The following is an 18,962-nucleotide window of genomic DNA, read 5'->3' on the forward strand; positions in this document are numbered from 1 at the left end:
GCCCAGAGGCTCTGGGCAGGTACATCCTGGGATCTGTGACAACATGTGTGCAAGCTGGCACAGGTGGTGAAGGAAGAGGCCTGACTGGGTGAACAGGACTTGGGCTCCTCGCACTGCAGAGTGGATTTCTTCCTCAAGGCTAGGGCAAGCCTCTGAGGGCTAAGGGGTCAATTGTAAAAGTAAACCTGTACCTTAATATTATTACTCTGATTTAAGTTTTGAGGGATACATTGAGGTGGTGGGTTGAGGGGGCCAGGGAGAACTCAAGTCTCTGAACAAAGAGATAAAGAAAAACCTTTCCAAACCCAGAATAAGGCCAAGAGCTGAGACAATGAGCCAGACAGAAAAACAGTGGAGAGCTGGAGGAGACTGTTGGAAACCCAGATAGCTTAAGCCACTTGCTTAAGGATATACTTTTAAGTAACTTTGGTAGACCTGGAAATTTTAGCAGATCTTAAACATAAATGTAAAGGTAACAACTGCTTTGTATCATAGGGCTGCTAAAGGCCGTTGCAGCATTTTTTCCCGAATGCTACCTGTGGTTGAGTTTTCTCCCTGCCAGTAAGAACTGGGCTATCATTATTACTACAATAAATGCACTTTTATTTCCCACAATAGCCCTATGAAGTTGATAAGGATTCTCAACTTAGAAATTTAAAAACTGAGATGCACAGTTTAATCACACAGATAGTATATCAGTTAGCTGTTGCTGCATAAGAAAACCAGCCCCCGACCCCTTCTTAAGTGGCTTTTACTGCTCGTGAGTTTATGAGTAGCTGAATGGCTCTGCTGATCTTGGCTAGGCTCTCTCACACGTTTGAAGCCTTGGCTGAGATAACTCAGTTCTATTCTGCACGTCTTTCCTCTCAGGGTGAGCATGATCTCACAGCAATGGCAGAGGAAGCCATAGAGGAAGCAGAAAGGTGGGGGCACTTTTTCAAGTCTCTGCTTCATTTGCTACTGCTGCATTGACAACGCAAGTCACATTGCTAAGGCCAGAGTCAGAGCAGGAGAGGGCCGAAGGTCACAGGGCTAAAGGCACCGATGGAGGGAGGCTACTAATTAGGTAGGACCATCGATCTCCCAGTCTGCCTCAGCAGGTAGTGACAAAGCCAGGATTTGAGCTGGTCCTTCAGATTCCAAAGTGTGTGCTTTTTCTACCAGACTCCTCTGCTATGATAAGAACAAACCCAAGAAAAACTGTATCGATTGGTCAGGATCAGTAAAAACACTTTCATATGTGTCATCTTAACTGGGGCTTAGAATAACCTGATAAGGCTGGCAGAACTGGTGTCTTTGTTCAAAGAAAAATAAGGTAAATATTTGGAAGCATAAAGGGCTACTTTCGTAGGTAAGCAAAGAGTGCTTAGGTATCAATAAGAAAAAGATAAGTCAATAGAAAAGTGAGCAAAAGGCCACAAATAGGCAATCTACATACAGGGAAACGTCAGTGGACAATAAACATTTGAAAAGATGCATAATATCATTTAAAATAAAAGAAATGCCAAAAGTAGAAAGTGAGATATCATTTTCTACTATTGGATTCACATAGACCTTTAGGTTGCATGATACTCAGTGTTGCTTAGGGTCAGGAGTGAGTCCAGAAATACAAAACCTTCTCTGCTGTTGGTAGCAGAATAAATTGGTGTGATATATTTGGAGGATAATTTTGGCAATAGCAATAAAACTATGCATATGAAATTTGGCTTAACTATTTTATTTTTAAGAACTTACCCTAAAGCTAAATGTACATGAGTCTGCAAAAATATTCACAGGGCTGTTCACTGCAGCATTGTTTGTGATAGCCAAACAATAAAAACACTGTAACTCAGTATTAAACAATGGGTTAGATACATTTTCCCTCAGTGTTATCCAAACTGGAGCACAAGTGTCAAGGAGAACAAAGAAGATATCCATGTCCTGACATGAAAAGATCTCTGAGACACCTTGTGAGAGAAAAAAAATCACAAGTCTGTGAAGGAAATACACAACTTTCATTTGTCTAAAATAAAGATGTACCTATCCATGCTGGTGCCTTCATAGGCAGCATCTCAAAGGACACCTAAGAAGCTGTTCACAGTGGCTAATTCTGAGGAAGAGCCCCAGGGGTAGAGGGGGAAAGGACAGCTCTACTTTTCATGTCATTACCTTCCTTACTATTAAAATTATTTTTCCATGAACATGTATTACTTCTATCTAGAGAAAAAAAAAAACAATAAAACAGAACAGAGAACACATTGAGAAGAGGTTCCTGTACTTGAGCATCATTTTTACAAGCGCATCTTCCCTTTACAGTTGGCCAGTTTGCTCACTTAGCAATTCTTTTTACTGCCCTCATCTCCATAAAATAAAATAAAATGAAGACTTTATTCTTGCTCAGTGTTAATACTTAAGAATTCCCAGGTATTGTTTCCAAGGAAACCCACCTATAACCAGGTCACTGGCACGGTCTCCTATGGCCAGAGACAGGGTAGACAGGGTCTTGTTTCTTAGCAACTTACCCAAATTTTCTCATTTTAATTGAAATCATACATTTCCTTAAAAACCTTTCCATAGCAGGGATATGGAAGGTCATTTATCCTTGTTGATGAAATTCACCCTTTGAAAAAAGGCTTTGCTGAATGTGAAGTGAATTTCACCAACATTCCCCCACGCATGGGTGCCCCCTCTGTTAAGTGCATAAATCTGTCACTGCTTTCTACCCACCTACAATCAACCCAATATCTGCCTTTGGCTTCTTCAGGCAAAGTGTGTGAAGGGTGGATACTGCTTCCTGACTGGCCTACCCCTTGGGTTTCCTATCAAGACCGAATGAGCTCAAGGAGGGAAAGTGCATTTGTGAAGCTTGTATGCCTTGCTGGGACCTGCATTTAGGGACACTGTACTGGCCATCATGCCCCTCTTTCCCACTGAGACAGAGCCCACAGTCCTTGTCTTTGTTCTGATCTGAGCAGTCACAACTCTGTGCTGGAGCTGCCCCATGGGATAAAACCTGTCATCCTGCCCTGGTGGAAACATGCACACCATGATTAGTACAAAGAGTTATGTAATTGCCAACATGGTGCGTCTCTTGCAAACACCATTTCTGTGGTATCCTGACAGAAAAGGGACACTCTGAATACAATCATGAGGAAACACTAGGCAAACCTGAACTGAGGGAATTCTACAAAATAACTCTCAAACTGTCAAGGTCACAAAAGACAGTAGCAGACTGGGGAACCGAGCATAGAGATTGATGACAGCATCGTATCATATCACAACTTTTCTGTTTTCATGGAAATGCTCCTGGAGGGCAACATTTTTGTTATTATCGGTCAGTTAAGCCCTCCGAGGATTCATTTTTTGGACTATTCTCTATGACACTGCGAGATATGAACTGAGGGCATTCTGGGGATGAAAAGGGTAGGGACAGAGACCTGTGGAAGTGACTGTCACCCCAGGAAAGGCCTGCCTGGGTAGGACACCTTGAGATCCCTGGGCAGACAGAGGGTCCTCAAAGGACTCTGGCTGTGCAGGGAAGGAGTCAGGAGCACTGAGGTTGGATGGAAGACGGAGGCTGTGACTCAACTCACCTACCAGGTCCTAAGTCCCAGCTCCCCTGGGCAAACTGAGCAGGTTGCTTCCTGATGATGTGACAAGTATTTGTGGGTGCTGTCCTAGGTGATAGGCTACAGCCCGTCAGCAGGACTAATTCCAAGTCTAATGGAGAGATCAGGATGTAGGCAAAAAGATAAAACAGTGTTAGGGAGAGTGTAGGAAAAGTGGGTGTGCCTATCAGGAGATCCTATACTAACCTGGAGTCAAGGAAGGCTTCCTGAAGGAAGTTAACATTCTAGTCTGAGATGTAAACACTGGATGTGGGTTCACCAGGTAACAGGAAATGAGAGATAGTCCATCCAGAAACAACAGGCTTGGACTTGATAATGATCAAGTTCCATCCCAGAAACCCATAGCCTCTGACTTAATTTCATGACTTCTACCTCTGCTCTTAAACTGTGTCCTGTCAGTGACAGGTTGGGGTCCCAGGGAGAACAGAACAAAGGTCATGTTTTTGTGGCTCTGAGTCTCCCTGGTGATGGAGCATCTCCACCAGGACTTTTTGGATGTGACTCTCAGCCTGGATGGATCCTGGGCGCTCTGCATTCCCAAGACTGGAGGCTGTGCCCTCACTGGGTATGCTGGAGTCTTGAAGACCCCCACTTCACCACCTGCTTTGAGGTAGATGAAGCTCCCAGATGCTGGCCGGTAGATGCTAAGGGGCTGGGGTTGTTGGAGCCAATGACGTGGCCTGAATGCTCTCTGAGCAGGGTTTCTTTGAGGCAGGCTCTCACAGGCTCACTCCCTCAAGTGAGAGAGTGACCTCAGGCTCCCTTGCTGGGTGGCAGGTGGTGAAGCCTCGATACTGGAGGTGGCGGGGGGGATGGATGAAAGCCACTTTTGGCCCCTTCAGCAAGCTGCAGGACCTAATTATAACCCACTAGGACACTCCAATATGGAGTGAGTTTTGGAGACACAAGAAATAAAGAATAGCGAAAACTATAAACCATTGTTGAAGGAAATTAAAGAAGACTTTGAAAAATGGAAAGATATCTCATACTCTTGGATTGGAAGAATCAATATTGTTAAAATGGTCACACTGCCCAAGGCAATCTACAGATTTAATGCAATCCCTATCAAATTACCCAGGACATATTTCACAGAACAAGAACAAATCATAATAAAATTTATATGGAATCATCAAAGACCTAGAATTGCCAAAGCATTACTGAAGAGAAAGAAAGTGGCTGGAGGAATAACTCTCCCAGACTTCAGACATACTACATAGCTACAGTCATCAAGACAGCATGGTATTGGTACAAAAACAGACATATAGACCAATGGAACAGAATAGAGAGCCCAGAAAAAAAAAAAAAAAAAAAAAAGAATAGAGAATGATCACAACATGACTTAAGAGAGGCATCTGACAAGACACATTGGGAGGAGTCAGGGAAGGAGCAGTATTATCTGAGGCCAGGGAGCCTGGGTTTGGAGATAAATCAGCTTGGGTTATTAACCTTTCTAAGCCTCAGCTTTCTGACCTATAAACTGGGGGTTAAGATTACATCTTTCTCAGAGGATTACTGTGAGAAGAAGTAAAATAATGCAAGTTCTAGCACTCACTTTGGTACCTAATAAGCTCTCAAGAAATGTTAGCTATTTTTATAGTGATAATGATTATTATTTATTAATCTCATTTGGTGTTAAGCTTTGTAATATGTTGACAACTTTAAAAGTTCTTTAAGGATGAGCAATGCACCTGAATGCACTGCTCATTTACACAGAACAATTACAGCTGGAAAGATCTGTCAAGATCACCTAGTCTGAGCTTCAGGTTTCTCACCCCCAAAGTGGGAATGATAAACCTGTCCTACACGATTGGAGTCACGTGTTATCTTTCTTGCACAGACCACAGCTATACTGCATAGTCTATGATTTCCAGTATGGATTCCAAAGTAGATTAAGATCCTAAGACCACTTGAAAATCAATCAAAACTTATCATCCTTCTGGATTTTTATGATTTTCTCCTGCATTTTTAACAGATATCTCTTCCACATTTTCCCCCCAAGTTTTCCCTAAGTCTTTAACTTAGTTTCCATAGAAACAAAAGCTCTCTTCCTTTTCACACCGGAAGTGTACAATTTTAAATAGGATTTAATGAAATGATTTAATCACAATAATAAGTGTCACCAGAACGAACAGATGTAGATATGGACAAACTGATTCTTGGTATCACACAACCCAACTGGAGCATACAGAGAGAGCAGATATGCTGAGAGCGGCCTACCAGCTGCAGGCATCTGGGTGCCCTGGGCATCAGTTTGTTTATTTTGCAGGAAATAGAGAGCACCAGCAGCACCAGCTAAACCAACAAGTCGGTTAAGCAAAGGTCTGCAAAAGAGCTTCAGCTGCACTTGCAGATCCTATCACGCACCACCCTTTCTCACGGTCTGGGTGTTCACGTTGTTTTCTCTTTGTCAGGAAGGTCCTTCTCATCTCCCTCTACCTCTCCCCTCCTTTTTATTTTCCAGGCTAATGCTTGCTTTTCCTCATTATCTCCTCTAGGGAGTCCTTCCTTCTACCCTAGTTGTCTCTCCTCTCTCACATTACCCTCCTTCAAACATTTTGTTCAGTCCCTGTGCATTTCTTATCTTGCCCATTTCCCCTCTGAAGACAGCTGAGCCACAAGATGGAAGGAGCCTGGGTTCCCTCTACCCTCCTCCCACTTCTCTGAGAGCACACGCCCCACTCTATTGAATTTTTAGTTACTTCTCTGTCCCTTCCACTTGTATTTGAACATCTTGATGGCAAGTCCTCTGTCATATTTGACTTTGTTTCCCTATCATCAAGCCCAGTGCCTGACACATAGTTTTTCACTAAAAATTTGTTCAATGATTTGCAATCTTTTCGAAACTACTATGTGTATGGTCCAACCTCACAGTGATGCAGCAGATAGATAACCACAGCTCAGGAATCAGAATTAATTCCCAAATGGGCTGAGCCACTTAGTTGCATTTTCTCAAACACACTGGGCATAATCACTTGGCTTAAAAATGCTGTCTTTTTTTTTCAGCTTTTATGCACTTAAGTTTATCAACACTTGATTTTCATAGTTCATAGTTTCATAGTCAGTGACTTGGGGGAAAGAGCATAGAGAATCCCATATGTAAGGTTTTTATGGCCAGTCCTGGAAATGGCACATTACTACTTATATTCCTAAAGCCAGAATTCAGTTATGTGCCCTCCTTCCCCAAGTTCAAAGGGGACTGGGAAATGTAGTCCAGCAGTATCCCAGGCAGAGTAAATTGCTGGGACATGGGGATAAGCATATCTTTAATATTATCAGGCAATATCAAAATATTTCCAAAGTGGTGTACCAATTTATACTCCCACCAGTAGAGGATGAGGGTTCCTACTGTAGCACCTTCTGGCCAATACTTGCTGCTCATCTTTGGGCGTTCATGATATCTTCATTGGAAAGATTTGATATACGTGGTATATATTTGTCTCCTTTATAAAACTGTCCTTATTGATGGAAGTTACTCTGTTCTTCTATTACAAGTACTCAGCAATTCTATGCCAGGTATGTACCCAGCAGTAAGGTGAGAGCCCTTGCACCAAGAGATGTGTGTAAGAACGTTCACACCAACATTAAATAAATAGAACCAGGAAGCAACCTGAATGTCCATTGAGAGTAAAATGGAATACTATACAGCAATGAGAAGCACTGAGAATGAACAAATTATAAGTACACACAACAACATAGAGGAGCTTTGAAACCATAATTCTAAGCAAAACAAGTACATACCATATGAATCCATTTATATAAAGTTCAGAAATAGACAAATCTAGACACTGTTGTGTTTTAGGGCTATGTATTTAGGTGGTGTGAATATAAAGAAAAGAAAGGAAGCAGCAACTGTGAAAATCAGGTTAGTGTTAGGGAAGAGAGAAGGGGTTGGGTTCGAGTTGAGGCTCACTGGTGCCTCCACAGAAGAGAATTAGGAAGGTTGACACAGGGATTTAGGGATCAGTTAGTCGTAGGGCAGTTTTAGGAGAGAAGTTAACACACATTGTCTAGGCCAATATTGATCAGAATTTTTAATGTAGGTGAATTATTGAAACAATGTCATTAACTTTGGAAAACTTGAGTGTGTGAGGAGTTTCTATTACTGTGGCTTTTATCTTGGACAAAAAGAAAATATAGTTCCAGGAGTTGATGATAAAACAATCACTAGGGCCTGGTGTTAAAATAATTTTCACTGTGATGGTTTGTGTTGCATTCCATGATGTGGCAGAGTTTATCTGTTATGTAAATCATAGTACAAATTGTTTTGCAAATTTGGGGCTTCGATCCATTTCCAAAGGCGTACATACACGAGGCTTCTGGACTTGTTTAATTTCAGGCAATGTTTAGTTTCTTGACTTGGGTGGCTCATCTTCCAGTCATTTCTTTGTACATTTGTATTTTTTCACTTTCCTGTGTGTCATATTTCAAATTAAAAATTATGTCTATTTTACCAATTTTATAATTTCTAAATTTATAAACATTTGTTCAGAAAGATAAAAATAAAATACTGAAAGAATATATGCCAAAATACAAAATACGGTTATTTTTGCATAGCAAGATTATGATTTTTAATTTCTTCCTTTGTGCTTGAATTGACCTTGAGACTGAGTTTGCTTAAATAATAGATTAAAGCAATGATGAAGTCACTCCTAGTGGTGCAAATCTGTTTTCAATTTAAATCAGTTAATGTTTTTTCAGTTCAATTCCATGAAGTTCCATGACATTAATTTAACAAGCATTTGTTGCCTATTATGAAATGGACACTAGGCTAAATGCTAGAAAAACATTAACTATCCTCAAGGATCTTGTGAGGGGTGAAAAAGCCCATGTGTACACAACTAAAATACATTCAAAATGACATTTCACGACAGAAGCCCTAACTGGGGAGCTCAAGGAAGGCTCATAGCAGTGGAATTCCTGAGTTGGACCTTGAGAAATGAGGAGGGCTTTGATGGATGGAGTTGGAGTGAACGAAAGGGCAGATCTGGTGAAAAGGAGCATCAGGAATAAAGATCTCGGACATGGACGAGGGTGATGTGGACAGGAGGGATGGTGAATGGACGACAGGGGCCTGGGGGCCGGGGCGTGTTTGGAAGAGAGGGCGCAGGAGGTCAGGGAAGGGAAGGTTACACAGGCAGGCTGGGCTCAGATTATGAAGGACAGGAAAGGCGCCCAAGCAACTTGGGATTCTTGTTCTCTCTCTCCCTCTCTCTCTCTCTTCCTCCCTCCCTCCCTTCCTCTCAAAATAACAGAGGGCTCTTGATGGATTTGGGGCAGAGAAGCAACTTGGTTGCATCTGCTTTAGAAGATGACTCAGTACAGCAATTCTACTTCAGTTAAAGAAAAACTTATGGCCAAAAAAAACCACCAACCAACCAACCAGCAAACAAAAGAAGGAGGTCTCGGGCAGGAGGGAGGAGAAACAGACAGAGAAAAATCTAAAAGGAGGAAAACCACTCAGGAGTTGTTACCCCTCTCCTTACTAAAAAGACTAAAAATAACCAGGTTTAGAGCCATGAGAATTAGAGAAGGGAACTGACTGATGCAATTTACTGTTCAACTGATGCTGAGTGAGGAGGAGGGAAGAAGTGAGGAAGGTATCAGGGACCAGCCAGCATGGCTTCGTAACCGTGTGCTTCTACTGTGAAGGCCAGAGGGTGCACAGCAGTTCTGGTATAAGTTTGTTGACACTTTGGAGGAGAAGGAAAGAGAACTCCAGTGCTTAAAGGTGTGAGTTCGTCACCAGTTGTGGGTCCTGGCCAGCAGAAGTCCCACCGAGATGGAATGAATTACTTGAGACTTTGTGGAAGAGTCAAGAGAGCAAGAGGGAGTCGGGAGCCAACTCTATGAGCCTCTCAAATCTCCCATATTTATTGAGTACAGTCGAAGGAGGAATGCAGGAATTTAGGGAAGGACAGGGTGGGATCACAATGAGTACAAAGGCTTTGTTTATTGTTGGTGTTTGGCTCAAGGTCAGAAGACCTTTTTGGTGAATCATGTTCCTGTTGAGCCTTTCAGCTTATCAGGGCGGAACTTACGAGAATCAGCTGCTTAACAACTTGGACTCAGGGGGCTGTGCCTGTCTTAGGTTGCCCCCCTCAGGGGATCTTACCCGTCATTGGCTAACCAGTCCTCTCACCTCTGAGTCTGCAGCTTTTTATAAGTTGTTTACCATTCCAGCCCAAGGCTGTTTTGAGGATAGAAGACTAACAGCAGGCACGCCCAGCGTTTATAGCCAGGGGCCTGTGTCACTGCTAAAACCTCAAGGCAGTTACTAAGCACATCTTCTTTAGGGAGATAAGCGGCTGGGATCTGTTACAATTTGTTAACCCAATCATGGGCTCTCACATAAAGGCTGTTTGCTTGTTAACTTGCTGGGAGTTTTGGGTCTCCCAGACTTTCTGACGGACTCATTCCCAAGCAGTGTTACATTTCTTTCATGTGAAAATGATTAAGCAAACTCCTAATGACATCTGAAAGTATCTCTTTCCCAGCAGGAGCAAACATTGTTCCCATCTAACTCAAAACCCCAGTTCGGAACCATCCAATCCATGGTTGCATCACCTTCCAGGGTGAGAATATCATGCAGGGCATTAGCAAACTGGGCAATGTTCCCTGAGAGAAGTCCTTCCAGAGTCAGTGGTTGGGTAAGTTGAGGTGTGGTTGTCCAGATTCCTCCCAACTGCACATTCTCTGTGAACGAGAACCTGTGACTCAAGATCTCATCTTGGACATAAAATTTTGTCCACTGTTTGAATGCTTAAATTTAACTCCCCAAACTCAGAGATTAAATATCACTGTGCAAAAAGTTTCCATTAATCTTTGCAGATATCATGTCACAGAAGGCAATGACAAAATCTTCTGGAGGCTCTTGGGCCTTTATCTGCCATCACCATCCTTTCTTCCTGCCAAATGCAAACATTTATCTTCCCATGGTTGGTCTGGAATGATTCCCTGGTACCCACAAATTTATCATTGACTAGCTCATGGATAAATATATTCTTTACATGAGATTTATTTCCACCCCCAATATTTTTCTCCTCCATCTAAACAAGGAAAAGAACACATTTACTTTCCTTTCAAAAAAAAAAAAAATCCTTTGAAAAGATGATGGGGTGGGGAAGAAATGCGAGAGAGCTTTTTAAATATTTAAGATTTGAATCTGGGCGAGACTCTCAACATTGATCTTAGAGCCTCAGTTTACCAATTTACAAATGTAATAATAATAATAACAATACAGGCAGTCCCTAACTCAAGGGTGTTCGACTTACGATTTTTCGACTTTACAATATTGTAAAAGTGGACTTCAAATTTCAAATTTGATCTTTTCCAGGCTAGTGACATGCATATGACACTCTCTCGTGATGCTGGGCAGCGGCAGTGAGCTGTTCTGAGTCAGCCACACGATCCAAAGGGTAAACAACCAATATTCTTACTTCTTCACTTTCAACACAGCATTTAATAAATTGAATGAGATATTCAACACTTTATTTTAAAACAGGCTTTGTATTAGATGATTTTGCCCAACTGTAGGCTAGTGTAAGTGTTCTGAGCACGTTTAAGGTAGGTTAGGTGCGTTAAATGTATTTTCTACTGAGGATATTTTCAACTTACGATGGGTTTTTTGGGATGTAACCTCATCATAAGTCGAGAAAGATCTGTAATAATATCCCTGCCTACCCACCCCATGGGATGTTTGTATCAACTGCAGCATCATATGGGAAGACAGCTTGTAAATTGCAAAGCACTATATAAATTTCACGTATCAGAATTATTCAATGACATAGTATGAATTTTAGTCTTGAAGGGCAAATGTCTAGCTTTTTCTGTTCTTGCAGACTCTTACGCATATCCATTCTTCATTAACTTAAAATATTTATTGCATGCCTATTTCATGATAGCATTGTGCTAGAAACAGGGTTAACAGTAGTTATGACAGAAAATTTGTCTGTTTCAAGATCAAAAAGATTCTAACAGAGGTAAGAAAATAGTACTAATATCTCTTTAAAAGATAAACATAGCTTGATGTAGGATATGCTAAAAGGAGGGGTATGTGATAGTAATTCCCAAGTCTGGCTGGACAGTAGTTTCACCTGGGAGCCCACAGAAAGTACAGGTTCCTACTGAATTAGAATATGTGGGGATAGACCGAGAAATCTGTGTTTTGTTTTTATTTTCCTTTTTTCCCAAGCTCCCTTGGAGAATTCTCAGCCAGCTGAGTCAATTCCTTCCTGGAACCACAGTCACAGATAACACAGATGTAGGAGTACAATGGAGAGGATGCTAATTAAGGGCCCAAGTGGCTGGGAAGGGTGGGAGCTGGTTTCCTGGAGGAGGTGGCCTCAAGGTTAGGAGAGTGATGAGAAGGGCACTGCCCTGACCTGGCTAACCCCTGCTGCTCCTTCAGGATTCAGCAACAATGCTGCCTCCTCTGGTAAAGGTTTTCTGACTCTGAGATGGGGCTGGGGGCACCTCTGTGCTCTCACACCACTCTGTGCTTACTTGTATCACCACTCATCATGCCAGTTTCTAATTATTTGCTCACTTACTTGATGCCCCTCAAGGCATCCGTAAGTCATGAGCTCTCGGGTTCAGGGGCCACTTGTCTCCATTATCTTTCTTAAAACTGCCCGTTATTTCATGCCTCTTTCAACTGGGAATGTGGAAGGACAAGCGATACAACATCCTATGAGACAGCCTACCCAGGGTCAGTGAGCATCTCATGGTAGTTTATTCCAGTTCCGCAAGTCTCTTCATAGGTTTTGGCATACCTACATCAAGAGAATAGACTTCTGTTCTCTATGTAATGGGTTGGGGACAGGTGAGTAGCTCTTGGAATCAAGTGTATGTTCTAATTGGGAATTGCACTTGATTCGCAATTTCAGGACACAGAGCACCATAAAATAAGCCCAGGGGATGTGTTCCTGCCACCTGGGCTGGCAGGGGAAGGAGCGGTGAACTGGGAGACAGAGATCTGGGTTCTTTCAGGCTTACCCTGGATTTGGTTAACACATTTTGGCAAGTAGGGTCACTCTAGTGTGGTTGACTCACTGAAGTGAGGGAATTCACTCAGGTCTGTAACACTGAGTGTCCTGAAAGACCGGGAGAGTCCCTGAAGTGTTTTAAGAGGGGGAAATGACAGGGGCCTTAAATTAATCCAGTAATTGTGTCAAGTAGGTCAAACTGTGTGAGGAGTGTTTTTACTGCTGAGGTAAGTTGTATACTGTGATCAAGTTGCCTTTCTTGAATAACTTTTTGGGATTTTTCCCCCCGGGAATTATTAATTGCAGGTTTTTCTGTCTTTTGCCAACATTTTTATGATCCTATTATTAGTTCTTTAAAATCCTTCAACTTCATTAAATAACTCATTTAAATACTATTAGCCAAATGGTCAAACTCACCAGGTAGTCTTTCAATCTTTTTTTTTTTTTCCTGGAGTGGTTCTTTCCGGGACCCTTTGTCCTTGTGATGCAGTCTGGATGGGGGCTCTCTCTCCCAGTTTCACCACCCCTCTCCTGTGATAGATAGCCTACGTCCTGGATCCTTTTTTTTTTTTTAAATTATTGATTTATTTCCTCACTTTGGTGGAGAAGATGAACTAGTAAGTCCCAGAAAAGGGATTAAGGAAAATTTTTTTTTTTTGAAAAGTTGTATGTAGGAAAATGCATTTTTCCCCCCCATATTCACACTTTAATGACAGTCTGTCTGGTTATGACACTGGGTTAGAAACGTCAGAATTGGGAAGGCTTGTTGGTTTTGGCTTCCAGTGTTGCTGTAAATGATAAAATACTGATTCTTCATCTTTAGAAAAATCACTTCTTTTTTCGTTTTTTTTTTTTCCTGTAGGTTTTAAGGCTCTTTGTCTCCCAAGTTCTGAAATTTGACAACAAAATGTGCCTTTTTCCATTAACTTTTCTAAGCAATGAATGGGAACACTCAGTTCAGAAAATCAGATCCTTCTGTTCTGGAAAAATTTCCAGTACTTTTTATATAGCTGCCTTCTAGCCCTTTTTCCTTTTCCTGATTCTGAAATCTCAGACCTCTTACACTGATCCTCTAACTCCCTTATCTTTTGCCAAAAGAAAATGTAGAGAGCTTCACTTGATATGAATAGTCTGTTGACCGAGAAACAAACTGAACAGGGAGACTTCAAACGTGAAACTGCTGTGAAGCTCTGCAGCATGACATTACAGGACGGTTCATCCGAAAGCCAGAACCAAGACGCTATTTGACCTTCAGGATGACTGGTTATTACAGTGCGACCACAGTGGACTGGTTAAAAATGATGATTATCTCACATCATCTTAGGAAGATGACAAGTGTTGATTATGACTATTATAAGTATTTGTAAGAAATAAGTTAAGTTTCATTGACATCATGAAATAAACTAGATTAAGTAGGTTTGTCTGATCAGATGATTATCAAGCCTAGTCTCCATTTTATTATTATTATTTATTTCTATATTGCATATATTTGTCTTTTTAGCTTTTATTTTTTATTGACGTATAGTTGATTTACAATGCTGAGTTAATTTCTGGTGTACAGCGTGGTGACTCAGTTATACCAGTATATTCCTATTCATATTCTTTTTCATTATAGGCTATTACAGGCTATTCAGTATAGTTCCCTGTGCTATACAGTAGGACCTTGTTGTTTATCTATTTTGTATACAGTACCTGGTATCTGCTAATCCTAAACTTTTAATCCTTTTAACACTATTTTCCATATGTTCCACAACTTGGTCTACTTTCCCAGAACTATCCTCAATTTTCTCTTTCAATCATTCTATTGAATTTGCATTTCCTCTAATATGCTTTTCAATTTACAAGATTCTTTTTTTCTACAAAGTTTCTGTTAGAAACTTTTTTTTTTTTCCAAAATAGCATCCTATTGTTTCTTTCCTGGCTATCTAAAGATGTTGATTGTAGTTTTCTAATTTTTTTCCCTGTATTTTTCCATTTCCACTTAGTTGAGTTTCTTACAAAAGTGTTTGTTGTGGCCTCTGTCTTTCATATTGGAGACTTTACACAAATGTCTGGAGATCCTCAGATCATTCCTGGTTAAGAGTAACATCCTAAACAAGTGATGTGAAACCCTAACTATCTATGGGAGGGGTCTCACAACTGCTGTGTGAATGTCACTGTGGGGACTAGGCCTTTCTGTTGAGAGAATCCCAAACATCTGTGTCTATGGGCCTTTTCAGTGCACCATCTCATTTTTCTAGGAAACTAGTTTCTTGTTTAGAAAGCACACACCTGGCTAACATCACTCCAGGAACCAGGCTGTACTAGTGGACTGCAGAATCCTGTATCTCAATGTGTTGTTTTCCACTTAATTGCCTTGTCTTCAGTATAGCCCTCTTCCACTACGCCTGGTAGCCCCAAATTAGGAACTGCTTCATGTCAGTTTCTCACATGATAGTCCTCTAGTTTCCTGCCTGAGTGGGAGAGATCATTTTCTGGCTTCAAAGAATGAGGGCAGGGACCTGGATTCAGTTTGTTAAAGAGACTTGCGTAACCCCCTTGCTTCACACTGCCCTGACGTGGAAGCTGGCACCTCCATGCACCAGCCTCTCTGGAGCTGTGCAGCACAAATGGGCCATGTCTTACTGACATCCTTCCCTGTACTACCTGGCATTCAGCTTTCTCAAGTTCACTAATGCCTTCTTCCACTTGCCAGTTTCCAAAAATTTGTTGACACCTTTCTCTCTCCCATTCATTGCCCTTGTAGTTTATGCTTTTAAAATTCCCGTAATATGATTTTAGAAGGGTACAGAGGGACAGAACAATGATAAACGTATGGCTTCAATTCATCATTTTAAACCAGAAACCCAGATGGACTTTTTATTAAAGTGATTTTATCCTGTCATGCCTGAGTTATTTTCTACTTGTGTCACTTCACTACAATCTAAAATGATGATGCTAAAATAGGACTAATTCCTCTAATACCTCTCTCTTTCTCTGATTTCCCATTAAAAGGCAAATCCTGATTTTGAAATAGAGTTCCAGCTGGTTCAATCTGAGGTGCTAAAATATGGCTGATCCAAACATATTTTTCTGATTCTAGGAGTCTGTTGCTACTCTCTTCCACTATGAATTGGACATTTTCTTTTACTCACAACCTCTTTTGAGATGGGCCAGCTCTGCATTGGTCTGCACACTGTTACCAGGAATTGAGGGAAGGGGGAGATTTACAGGCAGAGCACAGAGGATTTTTAAGGCAGTAAAATTATTCTGTATGAAGATATAATGGTGATACATGTCATTATATATTTGTCAAAATTCATACAATGTACAACACCAAGAGTGACTCCTACTGTAAGTTATGGACTTTGGGTCATGATAACATGGCAGTGTAGGTTTATCCATTGTAACAAATCTAACACTCTGGTTTGGGATGTTGATAGTGGGAGAGGCCATGCATATGTGGAGGAAGAAGATATATGGGAACTCTGTACTTTCTTTTCGATTTTGCTGTGAACTTATCTGTTCTCAGAAATAAAGTCATTAACTTAAAAAATCCTTTTTATTTTACATCTCTTTAAATAAGTCAATTATAAAAAATGTCATATTCTTTTGAATGTATGTAAATTAAATTTATTAAAACAGTCCATAAAATTATCACTATATGCAGAAGACATGATGCTATATATAGAAAACCCTAAAGACTCCATGCAAAACCTAAGAGTTGATGAATGAATTCAGCAAGGTAGCAGGATACAAGGTTAACATACAGAAATCTGTTGTATTTCTTTACATTAACAATGAAATTTCAGAAAAGGAAAGTAAAAAAAAAAATCCCTTTAAAATCACATTAAAAATACTTGGGAATAAATCTGACCAGAAAGATGAAAGATTACTGAGAACTATAAAACATTGATTAAGGAAATTAAAATGATTTAAAGAAATGACTTAAAGAATGGAATGCTATCCCATGCTCCTGGATTGGAAGAACTAATATTGTTAAAATGGCCATGTCACCCAAAGCAATCTACAGATTTAATACAATCCTTATCAGATTACCCAGGACATTTTTCACAGAACTAGAACAATAATCCTAAAATTTATATGGAATCACAAAAGACCCAGCATTGCCAAAGCAATACTGAAGAAAAAGAATGAAGCTGGAGACATAACCCTCCCAGAATTCAGAAAATACTACAGAGCTACAGTAATCAAAACAGCGTGGTATGGGCACAAAAACAGACATATGAATCAATGGAACAGAATAGAGAGCCCAGAAATAAACCCACACACCTATGGTCAATGAATCTTCAACAAAGGAGGCAATGAAGAAAAGACAGTCTCTCTGGCAAGTGGTATTGGGAAAGTTGGACAGCCACATGTAAATCAATGAAGCTAGAACACTCCCTCACACCATACACAAAAATAAACTCAAAATGGCTTAAAGACTTAAACATATGACAAGACATCATAAATCTCCTAGAAGAGAACATAGGCAAAACATTCTCTGATATAAATCATAGTAATGTTCTCCTAGGTCAAAGGAAATAAAAGTAAAAATAACAACTGGGACCTAATTAAACATAAGCTTCTGCACAGCAAAGGAAACCATTAAAAAACCCAAAAAGACAACCTACAGAATGGGAGAAAATATTTGCAAATGATGAGACTGACAAGGGCTTAATTTCCAGAAAATACAAACAGCTCATACAACTCAATATCAAAAAAACAAACAACCCAATCAAAAAATGGGCAGAAGACCTAAACAAAAATTTTTGCAATGAAGACAAACAGATGGCCAATAGGAACATGAAAAAATGTTCAATTTCATTAATTATCATAGAAACACAAATCAAAACTCCAATGAAGTATCACCTCACACCAGTCAGAATGGCCATAATTGAAAAGTCCACAAGCGATAAATGCTGGAGAGGGTATGGAGAAAAGGGAACCCTTCTACACTGTTGGTAGGAATGTAGTTTGATGCAGCCACTATGGAAAACAGAATGGCAATTAAAAAAAAAACTAAAAATAGACTTACCATATGACTCAGTAATCCTACTCCTGGGCATATATCCAGAGAAATACAATTCGAAAAGATACATGCATCCCAATGTTCATAGCAGCACTATTTACAATAGCCAAGACATGGAAACAACCTAAATGTCCATCAACAGATGATTAAAGATGTGGTATATTTATACAATGGAATACTACTCAGCCATAAAAAGAATGAAATAATGGCATTTTCAGCAACATGGATAGACCCAGAGATCGTCACACTAAGTGGAATAAGCCAGAAAAGACAAATATCATTTATCTCATCATTTATATGTGGAATCTAAAAAAATGACACAGATGAACTTATTTACAAAACAGAAACAGACTAACAGACATAAAAAACAAACTTATGATTACAAGAGTGGGGGAAGTGGGTGAGGAAGGATAAATTAGGAATTCAAGATCTGCAGATGCTAACTACTATATATAAAACAGATAAACAACAAGGTCCTACTATATAGCACAGGGAACTGTATTCAATATCTTGTAATACTCCATAATGAAAAAGAATATGAAAAGGAATATATATATAACTGTATCACTATGCTGTACACCAGAAACTAACACAGCATTGTGAATTGAGTATATTTCAATTGAAAAAACAGTCCACAATTGCTGGATATTTAGGCTTTTCCTCTTATTTTTTATTGTAATTAAATACACTATAATGAACCTCCTTCCACATAGAGTTTTGTGCACATTTTCTCATATAATTGTCTATATTCTTCCTAAACTGTAGTTCCTTGAACGTGCGGCTTGACCTATCTGATCTTTATACACTCAGAGCCTGGTACAGTGTGAGGTACTCAGTAGATACTTAATACCTATTTCTTGACTAAGTGAATGCAATTTTATTTTCTCATGTAAAGTGATCCCATGAGATTTCATATTGGTCTCTATACCAGACATACTGCATAATGCTATAAAATCTTATATTTAAGTTAAATACACACAGAAAGAGCTTTTGAAAGTCAAGTGTGTATCTGAGAGGAAGGATAGCACTAATTTATTTACAAATTCATCTAATGAAACTTAGATACTGGAATATAGACAAGGAAACTAAGCAACCAATATGGTCTACTATTTTGAACACCATGCTTCTCTTTTTCTTTCTTTTCTTAAGAAGACAGCACAAATTATCCATGTCTTAAGAGCACATGATTTGGTGATGGGCTTTAATTGGGAATCTGTGCCAGATTCCAGGGAAGACTTAGTTGAATTGCAGAAGGGTGGAAGCAGAGTTGGAACAAATGTTAAGGGGTCTAAGGGGCCTTCTCTTCTAGCCCTTCCATCACTGGACGAACTCCCTGAAAAGTGGGCATTTGTTCCC

This window comes from Camelus ferus, chromosome 10 (assembly GCF_009834535.1).
Source record: "Camelus ferus isolate YT-003-E chromosome 10, BCGSAC_Cfer_1.0, whole genome shotgun sequence".
NCBI classification, from domain to species: Eukaryota; Metazoa; Chordata; class Mammalia; order Artiodactyla; family Camelidae; genus Camelus; species Camelus ferus.